The 26,518-nt window shown below is 36.5% G+C and overlaps 1 long non-coding RNA gene across 1 annotated transcript in view; it reads right to left on the reverse strand.

Annotated features, from left to right (window-relative positions):
* Positions 1-11,722: 11,722 nt before the first annotated feature.
* Positions 11,723-26,518, reverse strand: part of LOC125694394 (uncharacterized) — an 85,330-nt gene continuing 70,534 nt past the window's right edge. Inside the window, exons 3-4 of the long non-coding RNA XR_007377538.1 lie at positions 15,037-15,113; positions 11,723-12,837 (exon numbers count right to left, since the gene is read on the reverse strand). This is a non-coding gene — a long non-coding RNA (uncharacterized LOC125694394). The remainder of the gene's footprint in view (positions 12,838-15,036; positions 15,114-26,518) is intronic.

Here is a 26,518-nt window from a genome sequence, read left to right on the forward strand (position 1 = left end):
CTCTGCTACTGATCACTAGATCTGAAAGAGTACTTCTGAGAGCTCCAGACATTTTCTATCACCTCCTTAGTTCTTCCCTTTCTGGGATCCTGCCAAAGGCAATAGAGCAGTCATTGGACTTAGAGGGTCAGTCACACTGTACAAAGGTTTTGTTAAATAAATTTTCCTTAAAAATAGCCTGCCCAGCTCTATTTGTGACACTGACCTGATATTTTTAGGCTTGTGATTTAATAATAAGAAAAACACAGCCCAGCTAAACTTGCCACCTGATTGCTATAACAGCAATCCAAAAGAACTTTTTCTCCTCTAGTGACAGCTGAATTGTGCTCTTCTCTTTAACTTTTTCTTTGGCTTCCATATTTGGATAATGTTTTGTTTGTGTTTTAGAGCTTGCTTACCAGGTGGTTTCTGCAATTGCTCATTGCTATACTCTTTCAGAAAGATATAGTTGAGATGTCAGATTTACTGACTAATCAGAATAAATGACACTGGTAATAAAAATATTCAGTGGATCTTTTTAATCAAAGAAAGAAAGGTAAGTGAATAACCTAATATAATACTAGTTGCTGAGGAAGTATTGCCAAAAATTGTCTAACCTTTGGACCACCACATCTCTAGCAGCATACTGTGCATAAGAGTCTTCATTTTAGATTGTTTGTAGAAAAATAGTGTTTCCTCAACATGGAACAGAGCACACAGTTTAAAAAACCTTAATTTTATCATAGAACAAATTCTTGATTTGATGGACATCAGTTGCCTAGATCTCGAGTACACATAGAAGCCTGTGTTTGTCAGATTTAATCACATTTCAGTTGTAACTAGTCCTTGGGAGACTGCTGCTAAAATTTTCTTCAGTATGTGTACCCAAGTTCTGTATGACTTTATTCATAAGTGCTGTTCAGAATTAGACAATTTGCCTTTCTCCACATGCTGGGACTGTTTTTTGCAGTAATTCTAAACTGCCTCATATATGCTCTGTAAAATTTTCTGCATCTGTGTGGTTTCTGAATTCCAAGTATGCTGGTGTGTTACCGTATTACAAATGTGTATGGCAGAATCTAATAAGTATAATGGTTAGTGCAGCGTTGCACATTAATATTGTGCCTGTAGGTCTTGGCAACAGGTAATATTTTTCTAAATGTGAGCATCATGTTATGCATGGTCATCATGACTGCATCCGTGAATTAACTACTGGATGTTGTGATATCTAGGCACAAATCTATAGACAATCTAGACATAGGGCTCCAGAGGCAAAAGGGAGACACAACACTGTGGGAAGACTCCATCCTGTTTTTTCCACCATATTGCAGGTTAACAGGATACAGCACTGAAAGCAGTAGTACACTGAAGAGCACTGAGAGACTGAAGCATGCCATGGTACAGAAGGAACCGGATACCTTGATGGGTCATGGCAGACAATGCCATTTTTGCAGTGAATGTTAAAACAATTGTCATGATGTATTATGACAGAATGCAAGACTCAGTGAGAATTTTAACAGCCGAAACATCTGGTGGGTAACAGAGGAAGCCAAACAGTTATATTCACCAACAATACTTCAGTTTCAGTTATATACAGAAATAACAAAAGGAGCAGGCAGAAGTGCAGGCAGGAAGAAAGAAGCAAACCCCTTTGGGACTATTTTTGAATTTAAAAACAAGAAAATACTAAAAACAGCAGCAACAAAAACATAGAGAACATTAAGAATCCTAAGGCCTAACTTCAGCATATGATACATTGTTTAAAGAGAGTTCAGGCTCCTATACCTAGTTCACAGTGTGTAATATTCCTCTAGCCAAGTCCTTGCATAATATGGTGCAATCATTTGGCTGAATGGATTAATGTATGTGAAGGTCCATATGGGAAGAAAATCCATTCTTGGGAGGTAATCTGTGTACCCAGGAGATGCTTTGCAATTCTAGGAAAACATGGCTCAATGTGAAAATAAGAAAGATTTTTTTCTCATCTATTCAACAAACCAAATAAAAATAGTTTCATTCTTCAGTGTTGAAGTATGTCATTTCTTTTTTTTTTTTTTTAAACAAATGACAAGATGTGGTTATTTCTGCATACCCATTTTGGAGTGTCCCATCATAAGCAGAAAAATGAACAGCAATTCAGTTACTTACACAGTCCGATAAGGACTGAAATCAAGGAATCAAATGCTGGAATTTCCTACTTGTAGGCATCCGAATGCGTACCAAGTCTAGAAAATAAATGATTCCTTTTCAAACAAATATCTAATTCAAGGAAGCAAGGTTTACTGAGGCTATCATCTCTGATACAGAGACACTTAATGGCAACTTGGTTTGTGAAAAATTCTATGTGAGCTTAAATAAATGAATTTTGAAACCAGAAATCTTGTTGTGCAATTATATTTATGTAATGTTCAAAAATAAAAGTTTATTGGCCAGAATTTTGGAACACTTCCTATCTTGGTGCTTTGAAATACAAATAAGAACACATAAAATGTGTTAACACTCTCCACATGATTTCTCCATGTGACACTGAAGAATAAACATGCAGTTCTTCTTTTTTCTTTGACAGATGGATAAAGTTTTTCACATTTGCTGTGGAATAAGACTATGCAAACAAGCAGAACAGATGACCCACATTAATGTTTCCCAGCAACAAATTTATCATGTGCAAAGCACTCGGTAAACAATAACTACCCAAATAGCCTTGTCATTCTTTTTTCTCTTATTTTCTTTTTTTTTTTTTTCCAGGTGCCACTAACTCAAAGACCATAATTAAATAACTTTCAAAGACATATGAATAATTTCAAGTTCAGGCTGCCCTGCTAAAGAACATAATTACGTTACTGTTTTGCATTGAGCAGAGCATGACTAGGGAAAATATCTGGATACAAGTGAGTATGCATGAAGATAGGAAGGCACTTCTAGGAGATTTTATTTAACTTGTTTATTAAGACTGGAATTCAGTTCAGCACAAAACTTTCTGTGACTTGCTGGAAAAGTTTTCAGACAAATGCAGAACAGCTGTGCTCTCCCTGAGTTGCACTAAGCAATGGTGTTTGTCACAGCTTTCTAGCGAAAAGAGCCTGTCCAGTTGATGGCAATTTGAGGGACAAGAAGAAACTACAGAATACATCTGAAACTGATGCCAGTTCAGCATATTCTCAGTCGGTCAGAAAGCAAATTACGATGTTTCTCTCATGGATTCAGAAGACTCTGTTGCAGTTAAGGTGATGCTGCACAGCTGCAGCAGCTAAGAGAAGCTAGACCAAGGTTTTTTTTAAAAAAACAACAACACGAAAATGTGCTTGTGCAAAGCATAGAAGAACAGGCATGGCTAAGAGAAACACAAGCAGAAGATATGTGCTGAGTCCCAACAACGTGGCATCAGGCTTAGGAGAATGTGCCTTAGCTGTATTTTTGAGTTATGCAAAATGAGGCTACCTAATGTTTTCCTTTCCAGAAAAAAGCAGAAGTTCTGTCCTTAATAGGGTACTAGCATCACTTAATTTTACAGATCTGCTCTCATGTTGTAAAGTAGTCACACTTGCAAGGGATATATTTTCATTACAGCAGCACTAGTGAAGTTATGCTCTGAATCAACCCCTTTGCTTTTGGCAATCTGTTGAAATAGGTGCCATGACCACCACCATTGATTCTGCTTTTCTGCCAGGCCCCATTTGCATCCAAAAAAATAAACAAGTAAAGTTTTTATGAAACTGCATTCCTGCTGGTGTTCACCAATAGGTAGTAAAGTGAGAACAATACATAACTAGCATAATCAGTGAATGCCAGATTGTCAACCTCCTGAAAAAGCATGTGCTGGATCTGAGATACTGGAAACTTGCTTAGCTATTACTTATGTGGAGTTTTGTTTACCATCATGAACCAGACAAATATCTCTGAGATTACCCTGCTCATCTGGAATACAGAAATCCATACTTGCTCCTCTGTTTATGTGGAATGAATAAGCCCCTTTAGCCTGGATCTCCTCCCTCCATGTCATTGTTTTATTCAGGGTAAGGAGGCAAGCTCCCTGGTTATAGCCTTTACATTGTAATCTCTGAAGCATAGAAAAGAACTGAAAATAACTATAGAGAATTACTGCCTTGCAGATCCTAAATTCTTTCATTAGTTCTAATGCAAATATGTAGGCTGTCACAGTTTGACTTAATGATCATTAAAGTCTTCTGCTGCTGGATTCAGTGTAGTTTGATAAGCTGGCTCTTGAGGAGAGAGTGGAGAATGCTTTATTATGCTTATTTAATTTAATTATGCCTATTTAAAATTTTCAATTCAAGAATACCTTAAACAATGCTATATGGATTTCTGGAATATATACGTGAATGAATCCAGATAAATAGCTAACACTTTTGTCACCAAAATCAAGCCCTTTCCAAAATAGAGTTACAGAAAATTAAAGGATAAAGAAAGAATAAAGAAATTACAGAAGAACAGAGGTAGAAACTCCAGGACCAATGATGTGATATCCAATCGAAGAAGCACAGTCATAGTGTGTGATTTTGTGTATTTTGAGTTCCTTCGGGGTGGATAATAAAGATGTAGTGACTTGAAACAGAGCTAGAAAATTAAGATTCATATCTTAAAGCAATGAGGATAAGTATCTAGGAGATTACCTAATGTTCTAGCAAGTTTAGGATCTGCAAATGTTTGTGTGCTTGTTTCTGAAATAAATGGTGCTGTTCAAATGAGAATTAGTCAGGGTAGTACTTTCGTTTCTTTTCTCAACGGAAACTTACATTCACAGCAGTGCCTATAAGTTTGTCAATACATATTCAGTAAATTCATAAAATGACTGCCACATCTATCATGTCACTGTGCACAAAGAAATGCCTGCTCCGGGTGACAGGTTGTTTTCCCATCTTTTGAATTAGCCACATCTTTCAGATACCTAAGTATTTTGTGTCAGTTCCTACTCCCCCTTTCAAGCTGAGTGCTGTCTTATACAGAGCCTTCATGGAACTGGTCTGATAATCAGAAACTGTAATTTGCTAATTTTGAAAAAGACAGAAAACCTACTTTTTTCTTTCTTTCTAAATCTAAATCCAGACAAAGGCTTTTTAGGGATAGCTGATGATTTGTTACCAACGTTAACATTCCAGTTGTTTTTTTTTCTTTTCCTTGTTTTAAATTGATCTCACACCTGATGTTTTCTGCACCAGTTTTTTTATGCATGCATAGTCTGACCATATCTGCATTATAACATGGTCACTCTAAAAGCCTGTATAATTTTTTTAGTAATAATAGCAATGAAAGAAATAAAGCAGGGGAAATAAGGACACACCATTAAAAACAGGATTCCTATAAAGCTCTGTCTTCCTCAGCTAGGTGTGATATTGTTTATGAAGCAGCAGGAGAATACTCATTTTCTGGCTTCCAACACTCTGTCTGCTCTGAGAAATTTAATCTAACTAACAGTAGGCAAAAATATTATACTTTGACCAGACTTCACATACCGTGAAGAGAGAAAGGGTTGGGACATACCTATTTTTGACCAAAAAGTTTCTAAAACTGAATCACTTTTGTGTTCCTGTTCTGTAAAGAAAATAAAAAATATTACATTTTGTGGTGAGCCACACAAAAATAAAAATCCTTTGGACTTTGATTGGAAAGAAAAAAAAAAATCCAGCAATAATACACCCAGTAGCAGATTCAAAACATAATAAATCTTTCTTTTATTTTTCCTTTTTATTTTTGGACAACAAGGAGTGTCAAATTCTAACCTTTTGCCTAAAGAAGCTCAAAACTACTCCAAGCCTTTCTCCCAAGTATGGACATGCAAAGAGAAGGAATTAGCTAACAGAATAAGGGCAGTTCAGTTCTGCAGTTCTTTGCCTCTTTCAATTAAGAAACAAGACAGAGAGATGATGAGACTTGCACATTCTCTGCCCTTTTTTTCAGCAAATTTAAATATACTACCAAGACATGCAATAGAAGACAGTTTGGGTCATTCAGTGTATGGCTGTCACAACAGGAGCCTCCAGAATTATGCTGCTGATTTAGGATTAGATTTATACATGTGGCTTTTGTTTATTATTGTCTAATTAGATATTATGATACGATAGATATCATGACAAGAAGTGTCTTTGTGAGGTGCTTACAGATAGTAAAGTTCCTTGTCCCTCCTGAGAAGTAGAAAGCAAGTGTCTTATTTCTAGTCTTACTTAAACACCTTCACAATATTTTCCTTGTATGATCAATCATTTGGAAGCAGAGTATAGTCTAAGAGACTTAACAATGAACTGAAAAACAAAAACTCACACTTGATTTATCACTAATGGAATACTCAGCCTTTGGCAGCCTTAATAATATTCTTCTTGAACATTTCCCAGCTGTGTCAGGCAAAGCTGTATCCAACAGCATTCATATTGCAATTACTTAATAGGCCTTGTTTTCTTTTTCCTCAGCTACATGGATTATTTAGATGAGACTACAGTGCAATCTGTCAGCTCACATCACTTACTTATATTATAGAATAAAGTGTAATAGGCTTGCATGAGACAATGCAGCTTTCAAGTGATTGCTAACTTCAAGTATTTTCATCGTCCTAAATGGGACTGTCTTTATCTGAAGCATGTGCAGAACTATGCTTGAAGGTCAGAAACACAACAGATAACTTGGAAGCTTATTCTACCATGGAGTTTCCTTGGCAATATATTCTATAATTGTCACATACCACAAAAAGGCCAAAGATCATGCAACTTCTGTGCTAGATCTTACATCAAGTTTTTCTTATTGTCATCAAGAGGCTGTTTTTCAAAACTAGGTGCTACACCATATTCAGGCATTTGTGTCATCAGCATGAAAGGCATAGCATTTGCTCTTCTGTTGTGGTATGTTGCAATACTTGTTCTATAAATATGTGAGTGCAAATAACAAAGTCTTAACCATAACCTTTAAGACTTCAGAGACTTTATAACATGCAGCTGTGGAAAGCAACAAAGAAAAGCAAAATCCTTGACAGGATAGAAGCACAGCTTTCTAATTATGAATGGCTATGCTATTCGGTAGACAAAAATGTCAGAAACTTGAGATGTAATTTTCCACAGGGTTTGCATATGTGAGTGCTGCTTTGAAAGTAATACCTCTTGTTCTATTACGTTGGTTCATGACGTCAGATGTGGATGTTGGTGGTATGGCAGAAGAGGCTGAACCTTCCTACCAGTATTCCATTGCACTTCGCTGCTGTGTGACAGATGGCAGCTGAGGGGCAGTCTGACAAAATGGTGTCTGACATGGAAGTGCGGATGAAGCAAAGTTGTGGAACTGAATTCCTCCATGAAAAAAAAATGGTGCTCACTGACATTCACGGATATTTGCTGAACGTTTGTGGAGACCAAACAGTGGATATGAACACAGTGAGGTGATGGGGTTGTGTTTCAGCAGTGGCGACAGTGGGTCACCTCCACTGATACAGATTTTTACAAGCATGGCATGCAGGATCTTGTTCACCACTGGTGAAAATGCATAGTTAATGGTGATGACTATGTTGAAAAATAGTTTTTAGCTGAGAATTTGCTCTAACAAACAGTGTTATCATGCTCCTTGAAGCTGTGGAAGTTTCCACGGAAATAAACAAGAGCCATTACTTTCAGAGCAACCTACGAACAAAAATGACAGGTAGGAGGTGACTTTTACAATCAGGATATAAGATGAAGAGTGATCTGTATCTTTTGCACCATCCAAAACATTTCAAAATAGGATTGTACAAATATTATGTTTAAAATGAAAAAAAAAAAAGAATTTATTCATTCAGAGACACCTTTTCTCACATTCTGTTTATCCTCGTTACAAAAATACCTTGGAATTATTAGATTTCACATATATCTCATAAAGTGCTAATATGGTATAGCTTTCAAGACTGATTCAGAAAAAATTTCTTCTTAATGTTAAGTGGTTTACAAATGCCTTCCTAAGAGGAAAGAGACACTGCCATATTACACACCTAGAAAAAGATTGGTTAAACCTTCTCCATGTAAGAGATCCAATTTAGTACATCAAACATTTATTTCCTGGCAATACCGTCATTTTTTTTGTTCACTTCCAAGCAAGTCTAAGGAGTGCTTGGGATTACCTAGCGTCTGGGAAATCAAGAACAATAAGTTTTGTTCAGCTGATCCTAAGACAGATAAGTAATCAGATATTACTGAAAGAGAAGGAAAAAAAAAACCCACAACCCTATATCCAGCTGGGTGATAAAAATATAGTGCAACATCTGGAAGAAAATTCACTTTTTCAGAGATTTGAACTGTATTTTAACTTATTACAGGTCAAACAGAGTAAATGAAATGCATCACTTAATTATGAACACAGACCTTTTGTTTTACTTATTGGTTGTACTGAAGTACCACCCAAATACCATGTTATTTATATATGCTGTCTAACATACAGACTGATACGGCTTCTTCAAAAAGCAGACTGCTCAAACTTCCATCCTGCACTTTGGATGTGACAAATACGATTAATCGAACATTAGAATGTTGAATGCTTTATCATTTATTATTACTTTACCAAAATCAATCCACAGGGATCATTAAAAAAAAAAAAAAAATTAGAGTTATTATGTGCTAGTAGACATCCTTGTAATGGAAAACCTCAGAAGTTTCAGAAAGTCGCAATTCTCCAAAAAAAATCCCTTTATTTTTTCCTTCCTTCTAGTCCAGACCAGACTCTCTCCATCCTTTAATTCTGTTTCCTAGCAAGCCTTCTACTTCAAAGATACAAGCCCTAAAATGTATCTTTTGGTTATTTGTATGAGAGTGTTTCACATTCTCCTGTAGAGCCAGACAGTTACAGTCAAGTCCCAGCAATGAGTGGCACTGTTCCATGCCGTAGAAATCCAGAGTGGGTGCAACCAGTGTGCCTTTTACACGGGATATGAGTCAATCTGCTTCAGAATAATTGGCAAAGTCTCAGTTATGTATTGAAAAATACTATTTACTGAAATGCTGCTGGAGATTGGGAGACATGAAGTTCAGCTTGGCTGAGCTCAACAGACCTAGATGCATTACCAATGGAGTCATATCTGCAACTCCTGCCAGATCATTCACAGCAATATACAAAGCCCTCCACTGTTCCTTACTGCATGGAAAGTGATAATGACTGCTGGTTTTCTGCCTGGCTCTATCTGGGGACCATTTTATATCTTAGTGCATGAAACAGTGGATGTGGACTTATGCATGAGAGATCTTCTCAGAGATATAATGCTGACCTCCCACGAGGTACGTGCATCCCAGCCACTGCCTGACTCACCCCTCTCAGTCTGATCAAGGCTGACTCTAGAAAACCAGAAAGTATGAACTGCTAGCTTTCTCTTGATTTATTTGAGGAGCAAGGTTGTACCTGAGTTTGTCTGGAAGAAACATACTTTTGGGAAAAGCTCTTTCATTTTCACTTACTTCAAAATACATATTAGTTCATTCAGAGCTTTTATTAATCATAAGCCAAATTTTCCTTTCAGTTAAGTTTGTGTGTGCTTTATCAGCAAGCAGCCTCAGATTGCCTTGGTTTAGCAGCAAGTTTGGCCAAGTTTTTTTAATTCATACAGGCAATTGACAATTATTTTAAACCTGACTGACCCGTACTGTAAGCTCAGTTCAGGGGTACCACAAAAGTATTATCTTCCAGCTGGAAGTAAAAACAGCACAAGGAGTTGTGTAAGTTATTTCAATAGGCCTCTCAAACCACTCTGTCCAAAGAGCACAGCTGAATGAACTACAGTTCAGGAAATGGCTTGTTTTAATTGCACTTGGGCAAAAGAGATGATAACAGCCTTATCTCATGAACTTCTAAACTGTCTATCACATGAATCCCTCTCATTTCTGAATCCCCTTCGTTTCTGAATTGCAAACAGTGAAGTCTTGCTCTTACCTTCTTTATGACAGGGGATGGGGTGGGAATTGATGTGATTCTGGATCTAATTTTGATTCAGCTTATTGTAAATCGGAGTTACACCAAAAATAATCTTAAAACATGAGAGGAGAGCTTAATACATTATTGATATGTTATTAATGAAATAGTATAATGTGTAATTTGTAGTAAGTTGCTACAAAGTAAGTTGCTAGAGATACTCTCTTAAGTGTCTTTCCCAGCATTATCTTTACAATTTTTCATAACTGTATTCTGGCTTTACTAGAGAATGAGCTAATATGCAACCTAGGAAGGAAATACTGCCCACTGCACAAATTTCTACCAGCCCAACTGCAGTGGTTTAATGAAAAATACACTTTAGGCCTGGATGATACCTGGTGATAAATCAAGCATACTTGTGATGCTGGTGACTGAATCCTGGAATAAAGCATGTAAATAAATTTGGAGTAAATCAGATAAATACTATTACTGATATGGGACTACATACAGTCCTTGTTTCACAGAGTTTCTTATTTCATACTTCAATTAAAATGGAGTTTGGGCAATGTTTAATAATGAAGTAGTTGAAAGTAACCCTAGGACAGTTCGCATGAAATATAAGAATGTTGCAGTTCAACACAAGCTTGAACTACCCTGAATTTTTCTAACAAGCCTGTTTTTAAGTAGTCACAATTTTTCTTCTCTTCAGTGAGCTGCGTTAGAGAGAAACTTCTGATGATGCTAGAAAAGCAAGCTAGCTTTCCCTGCTGAAAGCCAAAACAAAACCAAGTACACCAAGCGTGAAATGATTAGGCATAAAATTAGAGCATTAGTTGCCTCCAGAAGAAAAAAAAAGATATAAGAAAATGGGCATCTGGCAGTATCAGCAACAAACAGCAAAAGGTGATTCTGTCCAAGAGCAAATGTAAATCATATTATAACTGGATCAGTTACAGATGTTAACAGTAGAAAGCTCGTGATATAAAGAGAAATTACTCAGCCACAGTAGAAAGCTCATGATATAAAGAGAAATTACTCAGCCTCCTCTACTTGGAACCTACTTTACTGAGTCAGAGCACCATGAAAGCTTGCAGAATTTGAACAGCATACAGATTCAGGACCCTGACAGGTACCTCTCAATGTAAGCTTGGAGTGAGATCCAGTTTGCAAGTTCTTCTCAGAAGGTTTACCAGATACATGTCATTTCCCAGAAATATCTCTGTTGCTTAATGGGAAATAGCATCCAGAGCCACAGTCTGCCTCACAGTCTTAAAATGTCACCTATTGCTCTGGTGTTTCTAGAAATAGCCTTTGATTTAACAGCAAGCAGAAGAATTTTTTTAAAACACATCTCTAATTAGCAAGTCCTTGATGAGCTATCTGGAAATATCCTCACTAATTAACAGGAGTAAACATTTTCAATATGATGGGAATGATAATTAGCAGAGCCCCTATGAAAGGGCAGTGAGAAGAAAGAGTAGGAACTCATTTCTCAGGAAGGGAAAAGACTGTAGATGCTTCATGCACATTTGCCAACCAAAAGCTGAGAAATTGAACCAAACTAGGACTTTAAAGACCACATTTAAAACCATTTTAAAATATGGCTAAGAAAAGTCATCCCACAGTGCAGCAAAAGTTAATCATTTTAAGGACAGATGTAAAGACTGTGTACTGTTTGCTAAAGCAGTATCCTTTCTATGAGTATGATTTATTTGAATAAACAGATTTACATCTTTTTTTTTGTAGCTGTTATTGGATATTGACATTGAACTAAAGCTAGAGTAGCTGTATCACTGCTGGGAAGTGATTTTCAGGTTAATTCAGCAAGAAATTTATACCAGACACTGCAGTGCAGGCTTCTAATTTGTCTCAGTGTTGATAGACTTAGTCCCAGTGAAGTCAGAATATTTGCTCTCTCTCCATTCTTCCAAAGGCATAATCATACAAGCTTATAGATGAGCTCTCCTGGCAGGTAGGAGAGATTGGATTCCTGCAAAATTCGCATTTGTGAATATCTGCATGTTTCATGTTCATGAAAATACAGGAAGATAACTGAAGTTGCTTTTAATTTTATTCTCCGTGAAATCATCATGGCTACAAATACCAGAGAATAAATGCTCAAATGGAAGCAATTTTCAGGCTGGGAATGAAAATTAATACCCACTAGCAAACTTTTGAATTTTTTTTCTTTGTCCAAGGAAATGCTTCAAAAATTGGTGGACTAAAAAAATAAATAAAAATTGGCAACATGAAATTCATGAATAAGATTATGATAGTAAATCAATTGGCATAAACAGTACAACTGAACAAATATTTGGTTCCTAAACATGTTTCTGTTTGAAGCATTCAGGAAGCTTTTATAAAAGCCAGGCTGAAGAGACTGTAGAAATTATTATCATATTTTCTAAGTACAATATGAACTGTCAAGGAACTGCTCACATTATTTCCAGTTATGCATTCCTCAGATACAAACAGAAATTCTTTTCATATTACTCTGTTCTTTATGAATTCTTCCAGGTGAAGGCAGAATTAGCTTTGGCCTTTTATGGACAGCTAAGAGCTGCACCTGCTTCACTCTGTTTTATGTAAAAAACAAAACCATATTATCTACTTTTTTTTCACAATAGTGTTTAACAGCCCATTTTTAAAGCACAGTTTGAACAACGACTAAGAAGCCGAGGATGCCTTTCATTTCTGGATTTCCTTTTTTGGTATTTGTTTTGTGAAGTAGCCTACTACTGAGAAGAAACAGAGCAAGCTTACATCTCTTAATGAATTTTTAAAAAAAGAGGGGGTAGGGGGCACAATCACACATCAGCATTTGTCAGCTGAATTTCATTCATTTGAAAAAGTGCTTTTGTTTTGCTGTTTTCACCAGCCAGCATTCTCAGTTTACTATTTTATATCAGATACATAAGTCAATCATGTTTTCTGAAGATCTTTCTTGAATCTCTTGTACCGTATTGTTCCTTCGTAGCGTACTGCTAACCAAGGCTGTCAAAATATAATTTGTAACATTTGATGAGCATGGAGAGAAGACTGAAACCACCAAAGTCAAGACTGTAGCAGATATTAAATGTTTTCGTATCCAAATCACTGTACCAAATTAGTACATTTCTACCACAGGAAACAGCTTTCCTTAAAAGAAAAAAGATTTTCTTTTAGTATTAGCAGTATTTCCTAGAGGAAGGATTCTAGCCTCAGATAGCAATAACAATTCACTTTGATTTGACATTGTCTTGAAGATGGCTCTGAACAACACACCTAGGCCATCAGATCTACTCTTCAGTGTACAAACCAGCATGGCAGACAGCCAAGTCTGAAGGATATTCTCAGTAACCCAGTAAATCCTGAACGTTGCTCTTTGTCCTCTGCTGCAGTTCAGACATCTGGCATACCTCAGGCAAAACCGTTTTGCCACACAAACTAATCTCTTCCACTGCCTCTTCAGTTGCTCAGTGTTTATGGAAGATCCTAATGCTCCCTCATGCTACTTTCATTAGATGTCAGCAGTTTCTTACCTTTCCCTTTCACTATTAACAGGTCTTAGTCATATAGACATAATGGGCCAGATTCTGGACACCATTAACTGAGTAAAAGTGGTTTTGACAAGAGTGTATTTAGTCAACTGAGAAACTGCAGAATTTGTGTGAATTACTTTGCAGACTAGGTTTCTCAAATAAATTAAGAGTGCTGGACCACCATCAATGCCTAGAAACAGCATGGACATGTTTAGGGGTTCATGTTAGAATATTCTTTTCCCTTCGTGGGCAACCAGACTTCAAAAACCACCCACCCATGCACACCTGATCCTGCAAGAAAACAACTGTTGAGACCATATCCAGGTTTTGAAGGAGCTGGAGGCAGGTTGAATAGAACCTGGGGAGTCTGTGTCAATTTTAAACAGCTATGTGTCATTCTGTTGAAAGAGTTTTGCAACTAACAGCAGTCAGTCTGTCTATACGTGCTTCCCTTCAGCAAGCATGGACACAACTTATTTGGGCTAATCAGCCTAAGACAAAGAGGGTTTTCACTAACGTGTTCCACAAAGACAGTACAGATACATTCATGGGAGACATGGAAGATCAATCCACCAAAATTCAAGTTATGCTAGTTCTCAGAAAAGTAAATGATACAATAGACAATTCAGAGGGAAAGGATCCATGGGCTGAGAAAGAAAGGGAAGTGTAGATTTATGCTACCAAGGGATTAGAGTGAAACAAAGGAAGCTGCACAGCATTAATTTCCATTCTGCTGGTTCTGTGACTGTGGCAAATCACCGGAACACAAATAATTCTCTGAAAATCTGAAGTTTCAAACCTCGACACCAACACCCTGTGGGTTTTTTTTTTCCAAGCAGAGAAAAAAATACCTAATTTTCTTTACTTCTGAACATCATAAACATGCTATAAGATGATAGGAGCAAAATGTTTGAGATGCTTTCTACAAAAGGGAGTGAGGTGTGCCTGAATATGCTTAGCCAGTGTTTAGGAGGCTATATTGTTTTAAACCAGTTTTTGAAAATGAGTTCTAGCCAGCATTTCAAATATGTCTCATGCTCAGGGTAAAAGAGGCTCTCCTGTGTTAATTCAAAGTACTCTGAATCCCAGACACAACACAACACTCAGCAGCTCATAAATTTGTCAATGGATGAATTTAGCTTAAGAAAAATAAGCTGCATGAATTATAGGTGTGGCAGGGAGCACCACCTATATTCTTAAAGCTGCTTTGACTCTTTCCAGTTGCAAGTAATTTGCTATAACTTTGCCAAATTTTAACTTTCAGTTCAGATTTTTTCCTACTTTTAGTCAGAAACCTTCCACACAGTTACCTGCTATTTAAGCTATTTGGGGAATTTTCAGTCAAAACAGCTCAGCAATTTCTAAGAGCAAATAAGTAGGGAGGGGCAGGAAAGAAGCAGCATTCTCTGTCCACAATGATAATTGCTTTTGTTCCTTAAGATGCTGAATTGCCCCCAGGCTGTGGTGCAGGATGTCCCTCTCCTAACTGCAAGACCCACCAGAACTTCAAATGGGAAACAGAATACAGAATTTGTACATGAAAACTGTAATAGATATTCACTAACTGGCAAATATTTCCCAAATATCTACCTAAAATTCACTGGCAGCTCACTGGGGCAGGGGACCAATAGGGTCAGGGGACCAATAGGGTCAGGGGCCTGTCCCATCTTACCAGGAACAGAGAAGACAGGGTCACCAAGCATCTCCCTGTGTTGTAGGAAGAGTTTGGCTCAGCTAGTTTATATTTCTCTGAAAAAAAAAAAAAAAAAAAAAAAAAAAAAAGACTGGATGGGAATTGAAATCTGTTGAATATAAATGCATTTCAGCATTCAATAAGTAGATGTAAAATTCATGCCTGAAACACCACTACACAAATATAATGATAGGGGTTTCTGATTGTTTCAACGCGTACTTTAGATACAACTTTTACAATATATTTTTTAAAATACACATAACATTGCAAAAATCAAGCAAGCTGTTTTCGTTAAGTTGGCACAGAGGTATGAGAATATTTGTGTTCTAATATCATTTGTGGCAAAATTGACTTAAAAATACCTGATGTTAATGTAGCAGACTGAGACAGTCAGTTTGGGTGGTCCTGGATTCTTTCCAAGACATCTGCTCATCACTAGTTGAATAAGCCCAGTTTGGGATTCAAATAAGTCCTTTGTCTATGCTACCAACACGCTTTATCAGTGCACGCATTTTCCAGATCACATCAATTTAAAAGTGCCATTCTATCAAAGTTCTACTGATAAGTTTATTATTAATACCTGAGGTGAGGCAGTAATGGAAATATCTGGAAATGTGGCTCTGAAACTGAATGACCAGAGGAAGGAAACAAGACCACAACAAAATTCCGAGGTTACTGTATATGATCCAAAGGCAGTAGGAGCAAATAACTTAATGAAAAAAACAACCAAACATTAGAATAAAAAATGCAATGGGTTCCTCAGAAATTGCCAGATAATAAATGCAGGTCAATTTGCAACTGCTTGAAGCTTTGAAAATGCAGTCAGCATTAATGCTTTAAATTGGACCTTTTTTTTTTTTTTTTTTTTTTTTTTTGTCTATGTGGAGCTATAATCCAGAAAGATTCTAAAGCATTTTGAAGTAACTCACTTTCGTGTGAAACACTGTCACTTTCAGTGCAAAAAAAAATCTTCCCAAATCTTTCCACAATAGGAAAATTCTTTAATTTAATTAAGAGAAGTCAGTTATAATTGGAGAAATAATTTTCTCCAATTGAAAATACGTAAGTCATTTAAGTAGCCTAAATGCAATGAGCAGAACTGGAATTCTTAAGGCAAACAAGGATTAAATGCTCTGCTGTTACAAAACATTCCTTGGATACCTTGAAAGCCACAAGAGACAGATTGTCAGTTTTGTATCTCCTCTGACTGGGCAAAGTCAGCGATGTAACTTGTTGCTTCCACATCAACCTAGAAGGATCTCATGGCGCATCCACTTTTTTCAGCTATAAAAGACAATGGTTTCATTCTCACTTTATTTGCTAGCATTTTTTCCTTTGGCATGCGTGTTTTTGTGGATGTCTCCTCTGCATCATTGTCAGTGACCCACTCTGGTAATGCGCTTCACAATTTCAGCTTTATCATAGTTTTCTGCTACTTACTCATTCTATTTGGCATAGAAGGAATTCTCATTTCTCAGCTCTAAAGTTCTTGTGAATAGATTTAGATGGGGCACTGAGGGATGTAGTCTACTTATCATAATGGTGATGAGTAACAGCTGGACTAGTTGATCTTAGAGGTCTTTTCCAACCTTAACAATTCTATGACCAGAAAAGCAAGATTACTTATGACTCACAAAGTAAGATTACTTATTGCTTATGATTCTAACATGCAACAGAGGGCCCCATTGTCTGTTCTGGAACTGGCTCTTGATTGTTCCTCACACCATTCCTACAAATCACAGAGTATCAGAAACTCTTACTGAGAATTTCTCCATTTCTCCTTCTGCTTTCACAATAGAACAAATTTCTGGTTATAGCAAATGAGAGGTGAAAAGCAAGCATCATATGGGTGTTAGAAAGTAAATCCTAAGGCTCATTGCTTATGACAGTGATTACCGCTTTGTTATGCTAAATGTTAGCAAATCATTAGGCAGAATAAGATTTTTAAATAAGAAAAAATATTATCCTTAAGGTTCAGTATGTTATTGTGATAGATTCCTATATTCTGAATGTCTCACTGAGTATAAATTAACTGAAACACTTGTATGAATATCTGAGAGGTCCACATTTCAGTATCTGTTAATAAAACTCTTACAGTGACTTTTTCATAAACAGAAAATCAAAACTGCATATATGCCTGCACACACGTGTGCATTCATGCCTGTGAATTAGCCACAAAAATAATATATCCACATACGTATACAACCGTGTGGATTATGTATAAATTGCAGACATTAATTGTATTTTTGGTTGGACGCTTTTATACTTGTGACAGCAAAAACATTCCCTAAGGTCATGCTAGTAGGCAGCATGTCAAAACCAAACAAAGAGCCAGTTTAGTTCGACTGTATGAGCTGGAGTGCACAGAAGCTTCCCCGTTTTCCTCCACAGGTGAATTTTGTGGATCTACTCTCCCTCCACATTCTGTCGCTCCTTATTGGTAATGATATTGAGGACTCCAGCTCTTAAATAATTTTCGTTTTATGCTAGGAGATTATGGAAACATGGCAGCAAGTTGCCTGGCTGGATGCTGTTTATAGCATTCACATGATAAATATGTCCGAAAGGAAAGCTTGGGAAGTGCTTCCCGAGTGTGTTAACTATTTGAAGGATACACAGACCTCTCATTCTAGATTCACTTAGTAAATGGATGCTCTCAGAATCATAGAATCATAGAATCACCAAGGTTGGAAAAGACCTGAAACATCATCCAGCCCAACCGTTCACCTATTCCCAATAGCTCCCACTAAACCATGTCCCTCAACACAACATCCAGCCTTTCCTTGAACACACCCAGGGTCAGTGACTCTACCACCTCCCTTGGCAGTCCATTCCAGTGCCTGACCACCCTTTCTGAAAAGTAATACTTCCTAATGTCCAGCTTGAATCTCCCCTGCCATAGCTTCTTCTAGTTAGTCATAGTTCAGAAACTATTTTATGTATTTTCAGCCATCAACACATCCAAAAAAAGGTAAATGAAGTGCTCTCAGGTCTCCTTGAGGCACAGCCCATGACCAGAATTTGTCCAAGTAGCAATGTTGTGTCTTCAGGCATAAGTTTCTCTGAATAGGCTACTCTTAGGATGTGTTAAAGATATGTTTGCCTCCTACTCCAAACATAATAGTTTGTCTTTCCTCTATTTAGGTTCCTTTTAAAATTGAAACAATATAAGCATTAACAGGGCTTTTCTTGAAATCTTCCTTTTGAAATCGAAGAAGAGATGACAAAGCTCATAAAACAAAAAGTGTTCTCATGCTATTGAAAGTCCAGTTTTATTGCTCAGTGAACTCCCATGCTCTACACGGAGTATAAATTTTTCACGTATGTTTTCTTGGGCTCCTGTAATTGCATAGCAGGAACATCTCATCCTTAAAACAAACTTTGTGCAGTACTGTTACCAGCCACACACTTCAACAGTAAAATGTAATATTTTAGAAGGAGCTGATTATGTACTACTCTCAGTTTTTGATTATAGGAAAAGTCTTTAATTTTAATTCTAGCATCACAGATTTAAAGTCAAGCTAATTACTAGCTCATCAACTGCTACTGCAAGACTAGCTGGAGTTCTGAATACTCCAGAACTCTGCATCTAGAAAAAGAGAGCTGATAGCCACAATTTCCTAGATCAATAGGGTACAGGAAAGCAATGCTTTACTTCCATGCATGAGAAAGAGGGGTTTTGTTTTGGTTTTTAATTTATATATAAAGCCACGAGGGAAGCACGTGGTCATATTTTTTAAGGAACAGCATTTGTTTTCTCATTATTAGATAAGTAGTTGGAAAGTAAAAAGAAGCCCTGCAAAAGGGAAATTAAAGAAATCTGGAGAAAAGACAGCCCTGCCTAGGAAAAGTTGCTGAAAGCATTTGTTTTCAATCTTATTCCAATTGCGTTATGTTTAGCTTTTTAAGTGTGATCACCACAGCTGCATATGTTTCTGCCTTCTGTTCAAAGATAAAATTACTTTTTGCATATTGTTCTCACTCATTTTTATTTTGAATAGCTTTTTCTCGTGTATGAAGAAATTGGCAGAAATATCACAGATCAGAAAGGAAGCTTGAGATTTCCTCAAATTTTAGTCTGTGTTCCTCACAAATTATCAACAATGTGAAGTACACGTTAACACTCCCGTTTTGAGATGGTGCTCGCTGCTTCCAAGCGTAAGTTTAAGTTGTGCACTGCAACAGAATTCTTACTACATTTTTCTTCTTTTCCCTGAACAGAAAATCCTTTATATATTACATATATATTGACTTTATTACTCTAAAATGCTTTTCTTGTTCACAGCAAGATGTGCCTTCCTTATAGCAAAATGTAATAACCAAATTAGCTTACTTTAATTTTAGTTACCGTGACAAAATGAACAAACAGATGGAAAAACAAAGTAAACCTTTTTAACTTTAAATGCACCTATAATCTTTTGCAGATATTATCACCAGTATTAACTTTTAGGCAGTTCTGAGCTTCAAGTGTTAAAGCGGAAAAGATCAAAGAAATTGAAAAATAGTTGATTGTTTTCAAAATATTTTGATTCTAAAACAGTCTATGAACTTTTTCTACCATCATAAGGCTTGTTTACAAATGCAGGGAGAAAAATATTTTCTGGGTCTTTAAAATAAAATAAAAACATCTCCAGAATTTTATCTGTTTTTTTTCCTACAGTTTTAGCCAAGCACTAATGAAAAACAAAACAAACAAAAGAAAAAACCACCTCCAAAACCCTCTATAATTATTCATATGTAATGCCTGAAGAGTTAAAAAGAAATCATGTTAAAAGTACTCAACCTATCACAAAGAAAGAGAGAAATGTTTTCCTCATTAATTTCTTTTGTCTCCTCTCTATTGTTATTTTTCTGTTGTCTTTCCTTCAATTAATATGTTAAGTTCAACTGTAACCCTTTGGAAGAAGGTGTAATTTTAGCTCACTGTTGAAGTTTCTGGAATGATTTGTAGTCCTGTTATGATTATGAAGTATTAGGCAATTTGAGTTTTCTGAAATCTGGTCTGGATATTCTTTGGACACAATCCCTTCGGAGATTTCTGAAATTCTGTGTTTTAATAAATGACAGTTATTTCGTTCAAGTTTGGTTCTTTCTGCTGCTGACATAACCAGAAAAAGAGCAGATAGAGAAAAGTGATATAGACAGCAAAAATAACAAAGCTAACATGACTTTATGAACTCTTCGCAAGTTCTCTTTTTGAGTTTTGTTTTATGTTTTAGTTCTCTGCATTTTTGCTTTTTAATCACCACATTGGTAATTACTAGTAAGGAGGAACTAAGGCACTGTTTATATACATTTAATGGGTACATCTGATATTTTCTTCTCAAGACATTTTATCTGTGTTCTAGTTCTGGTGCATCTATCTTTTTATCCCCTTCTGTTGACTTTCAACAAAACCAAAGGTTAAAAGTAGAATTCAGTTGGTACTGTCAAATCAGGCTATAACCCTTTTTAAAAATTTAGCATTCACCTGAATTCATAAAAACTCACTCTTCGTGCCCAACTCATGTTTGGCTCAATCCAGGTTTTTAAAATTTTACAAAATATATCTGTAGCAGAGAAGAGCCTGACCAGTTTTTCAGACTAAGACACAAACTTGGCTTTTGGCTTTATTGTGAAAGATGCACCCTGTGTGCGTGCATCCTGAGTTCTAAACCATAAGCAGACTGAGGTCTTTATCACTGAGGATGTTAACTTTCAGACTAGGATCTGGCTCACAATTACAGAATCACAGATATGAGCAAAGAGAGATGTGTTAGGCAGTATGCTCCATCTTCTGTCAAAATGTTGTTTCTTAACTACATTTTCCAGTGTTTTATGGAAGCTCTTTTAGAATGACTCAGACAATAAGCTTCCTGTTTTCCTCTTGGGAAGTTATTCCATAATCTAATAAATAGCTGCAATTAAGTAATGTTTTCCTTATAAGCAGTCTGAATTTGTTTTGCTGTACTTCATCAAGTAGCACTGGTTACTTGCCCTGTGAATATAGATATGAAAATTCTGTGTACATGGGTCATTATTAAATTTTTCCACTTTCCCTGTTCATAGTATTTCACTGAGGCTATACTGTATGTTCCCACATTATTATTATACAAATATTTAGCTTTAAGTTTCCCCTAATGAAAAACAAAGGATTTAATTCTGCACCCCACTAACTTTGCAAAAAACAATAGGAAACAATCTGTTATTTGGCAGAATGAGGAATTAGATCTGACCAACTACTTCTACAGTTTCCCATGGGAATGTAAGGAGAGCAACTGCTTATCACAGTTAATTCTTTGTGGTCGGCCTCTACTAGCCCTCAAATTGAGGACCTGGGCTATTCTGGGAACAGGGCTTTCCACCAGTCTGCTGTTTGTATGGATGCAGTCCTCAAGTGCTCTAGGAGATAACTTTCAGGCAGTTCAAGGAATTACTGTCCTCAACTCTCCAGTGCTGCTCTCCTGTGAAACTTGTTGCCCTTTCAGTAACTGGACTTTTCACCAGTTTTGATGCATCCTTTATGTATAACTCTGCTAGCTGACAACACATCTGATTCCAGTGAATATCAAATCAACATGGTTTTACAAGTAAACAACTCAGATTTTTGCACACAGTGGACTCAAATTCTCTCTCAACATTTGTGAACAAGTCTTTTGTCTTATCAAAGCTGCATCCTAGAATTAACATCGCATGATGAAAGGATCAGTGTTTTTGAGCTCTACTATAACATGCAGTTTCCCTTCCAATTAATTGAGAGGTTACTCTTTGCTTTTTTCTTTTCAGTATAATCATATGGAATATTAATTGGATTTGTCTAAATATTTATTTGTGCTATTTTTATAGTGGACATTTTCATCTTTCCACAGAGCAAATGTGTGGCTGCTTGAAGCCAAGGATGCATGCATAATGAAGTCTAATCTTGTGAAATGTAGTCTTCAGTCTTACCTGAGATCTAGTCCAGCTTTAAGGAAGCTAACAAGTATCTTAGTAACACAGTGAGACAATCAATATAAACCTCTTTAAAAAAAACAGATGTTCTTCCATACTCCAATCTATTTTGCCCAGCACACTTGCAAACAAGAGTGTCAAGACCATGCATTTCAATTCAGTATGCAGACAATCATTTTACATATTTAGCAATCCTGTTTCAACTGCCCATTGCCTTAAGATTAATTAAAAACAGACACTGTCCAAACACTTTATACTTGGAGAAGACATTCTAGATAAGCAGGAAGATCTTCTGTTCTCATTCAATGCTACATATCATCTTTTTGTGTAATTCACATTCTTTAAGGACAGCTCAGTCTTCACAGTCCCATGCAAAGAAGCAAGTCATTTTTCATCCAGTGTACAAGTAGGATATCTGAGAGTTTGCACGTGTTCAGTTGAGCAGAGCTAAACTTAGAAGGCAGGCCGCTAGCTCACTCTTTTAGAAGGCACATTCTAAAAGCAGAGTGCATGTCTTAGCTGATTGCATTCAAAAGTTTTGCTATTCTCATAGCCAGAAACAGAATGTGGGAACAGTGATGATGAATTTCTGAGCTGGGTCAGTTGTACAAGGCACAGAGTTCATTACACTGTAACTCTTAATAGAGAGGGGATACAAAATACTTTTTACTGACTATTTCAGCTTAATGAAGGCTGCAAAAGCAAAGCTTGCTTTCAAGCGGAAGGCAGCATGTGCTCTTGCAAAGGAAGGCATACCTCAAGTATGTACCTATGATCCATGAGAAAATAGATGAAGCTATCCTGACTGCATGTACATTTATAAAGACAGAAATTAACTCATTAAAATAATGTGCCAGAATTGTTTGTACGTACAGCTTCAAAACTTGGCAAGTATTGTTTCACATAGAAATTCTAAGCAGGAGAATGATTGACTGTAGGAAAGAGAAAGAAAACAGAGGAGGGTAAATATTTCTTATGGCACAACAACAAAATACTTGGTTGCAGGCCTGAGCCATCGATTGGCCTAAACTTAACAAAACCAGCTTTGCCAGCTGAACACTGGCCAAGTGGCAACCTCTCCACACCCTGATCTACACCCCAATGAACAGGTTTTGGGTGCCAGATACCAGAAAGCCAATGCTTTTAACACCACCACCCCATAATTTATAGCATCTTGGTTTGTGCTACTGCAGTTAAGGGTCTGTTAATGTTTGCCTTCTGAATTCTAATTCTCAAGGGTTTGTAATTTGGCCATTAACTTGCTCTCAGTATCAAAACCTCCGCACACACAATGGCTAGCCAAGAACAGATTTTAGGTAATTTTTTTTTTTAGGAAGAATGCTAGTTGGTTTCCAAAATATGAGAAAGGAAGGAAAGAAGGCAGGAAGGAATGACTAGTTAAAATAGTGAAAAGTTATAATTTTCTTCTGCACTCATTGACTAGAAATGGCTTGTATTTTAGAACAGGAATTATTGCTGAGAGGTGATGTTATTTTTTCTTCTTTCAAGGCTGTTTTTAAGATGAAGTCTTTTGCAGGAACCTAACCTTTCAAATGACTTTTGAATTGTTATTGTCAAAAAAAATTTGTGCTCTCAAAATACCCACAAATACATGTGGTTGCAGATTTAAGTCTGCAAAAATGCAATTAGTAAGAACAGTAAAGCAAAAAATACATAATATAAACATTTTCTATCACTTTACAGCACACGTTATTAAAGAATTTTGACTTCTGATGAGTGTAATTCGAGTCTTTTTGCAGCTGAATTAAACAAAGGAGTTGTTTGTAACATCAAAAGAACCTCTACCCAACTCCAAGGATTTCATATTTTTCTCCATTTAAATCAAGCTACAAGGCAAAGATCTAGTATTTGTGGAAACCCAAAAATACCACGGAGGCCCCTACTCCCCAATTTTAGGTCTTTTGAGGCTCTCTGTACTCACAGGGATGCCAATGGGAAGTGAGAAATGAAAATCATAAGCTAAAATCAGCCCCAAAGCCTTTCTGCTACAGTTACATTTTTCACTGAAGCAAAAGTAAAAGGACTAATTTTGGCTTCTTACAATTGTTTTCTTGCTTATTGGTGTTCATCAGCCATATCTTTTAGCAAGATAGTTGTTCAGAATGATTCTCAGTATTTTTAAGAATGTAGTCCATAGTCCTGAAATCTGAGTCTGTTATTGTCATCTGAAATAAGAACACACTGTTCTGTTCCTTTTTACTTCTACCATATTAACCTACAAGAGTGCCTGCTATAAGATGCATATATCTAATAAACCCTTAGTTACATAAATATATACAAGTACTATGTTGCAAACACCAAGTACTTAAAGATGTCCTACATAAGGTAACAGCTTATTAGTTTCTAACTGAAGGTTTACACTTCTGAACATTAACAAATAAGCAGTGTAGTTTGCATTTTCTGGCACTGCCTGTTAAGCAGCTTTCAAGACATAGGTCGGCTAGTTTAGCTAATTAATGTTTAAAGTTCAGGTGTATGAGAACAAGTCTCACAAAAATTCAGGCATTAAAACTACAAGTTTGGAAGAATTTCATGCCAAGAGCTGGTTATGCCTTTATATTCAGACTGAGATTGAGTAGCAATTAGAAAACTGGAAGCAATTTACTCTATTTACCTTCTATTGATTCACGCTATCTAAGGCTTAGTAAAGATAAAGGCTACTCATAGCTGTAACACACTGAAAATATTCTCATTTCATATGAACTTTGTATAAAAACTTCTTAATCTGATAGGCTCAATGGATCAAATCCCCTTTCAGTATTACATTCAGCAAACTGCCATCATGAAATCATTGACCATGTTGCTCTGCTACTTTACTGTGCATCTCTCCCCTAATCTGCTCTGGTCTGCACAGACAGGCATTATTGAGAGCAAGAAAAGTGCCAGAACGAACCTGATTGGACTGACATTCTTTGACCATGAGGGTCAATATGAGATAACAACATTACCACTACCTCACCATAAAGATCTCAGAGGATCCAAAAGGAAACACTGCATGCCCGTAGGAGCTATATGAGACGGATTCAGCACTTAATAGGTAATAGAAAGAAGAAGCATCTTTCAGTGACTGATAATAGTGTACAGCAAGAGAAGGAGGACATGACTTACACTGTAAATTTTTCTTGAACTGGTAGAACGTAACTCCATTTGTAAGGTAGTATGGAATATACTGAGGAGTCCACGAAGAGTAGACTGTAATTGTAGCTTCACATCAACCATGCAATTCTGATTTAAGTTGTGCAAAGCAATGTATATATAATGTCAGACAGAACACATGAATAGAAAAAGACTCAAAATGTGGCTTTGGATTTAGTCGGTAAGGTAATGTAGTCTTCATAAGACAAACCACAGGTTTTGACACAATATTTCTCAGACTGCCTTTCAGGGCAGCAGTCGCTCTGGTTACATTAAATTACTCATAAGCGAAGGCCCAGATGTGTGTTTATCATCTTTATATAAAACCAGACTTCCTTGAAAATAAAGAAGTAGCATTGCAGTTAGCTATTTTTTTCTGACCAAACATCAGTAGTAGTGGTTTAAATAAGTCTTAAAGAAAAAAACATACAATAAACCAATGTACTCAAGTTTTTGATTATGACATTTTATGTTTGGAAGGTACATTTACATTCTTTTCAAACTACCACTTTTCTGAAGGCCATAAAAAGCATCACTGACATTTACAGATCACAATTGGATGGCAAAGCAACTGTATTAGATGTCCACAAAATGCAAAGAATACAAAACGCAATCTTAGATAACTGTTGTGCTCCAGTGCAATTCTAGAGCAACTTCACTGGACAGCAGACATCAAAAATGATGCCCAATGTTCTATTCTAGAAGAACCGTGTTGCAAACAAAATTGTTTCTGTTTACAGCAAGAACCACACAGAAGCTCCTGGCAAACATGAGAGGCCCTTCATAGCACTGGCTACTCAGAGAGAGAGCTCATCCTGTTTGCAGACAGTCCTAACTAAGGGCCAGAAGCACTTTGAGTTTTACTGCCTACTTTGCTGGGCTAAGTACCAAAGTTTGACCTTTCACATCCAAGAAATTTTTTTGAAATATGTTTTTTAAATAACAGAGAGAATAAGTATACTTTTCCAGAGCACACAGTATTTCTTTAATCATTAGCACTTATCCATCATTGTACTGATGCCATGGCTTGGTTTGTACTTAACACGCCTGTCCAAACTTTATTTTAATTCAATGTGCTTTTATATTCTCCGCACATCTCTAATCTGTTTTACTAAGAAGCACATACAGCGCATTCATTTTTTATTATAAGAAACATATTTTCAGTTGAAATAAAGCAATGGATCAGTCCAGGTTAGGATAGTGATTCTGACAAACAAACTAAGAAAACATTGTATGTAAACTATTGAAAGGTACATTTACATCACACAATGTTTTTTTCAGAGTTCATTTTTAATATAAAAGTTTGACTTTAAAACCAATGATTTTCCCTCTGCATTTAATTTCCCAAGAGCAGTACAAATCCTGATTAGTATTG

This window comes from Lagopus muta, chromosome 6 (assembly GCF_023343835.1).
Source record: "Lagopus muta isolate bLagMut1 chromosome 6, bLagMut1 primary, whole genome shotgun sequence".
Classification (NCBI taxonomy): Eukaryota; Metazoa; Chordata; class Aves; order Galliformes; family Phasianidae; genus Lagopus; species Lagopus muta.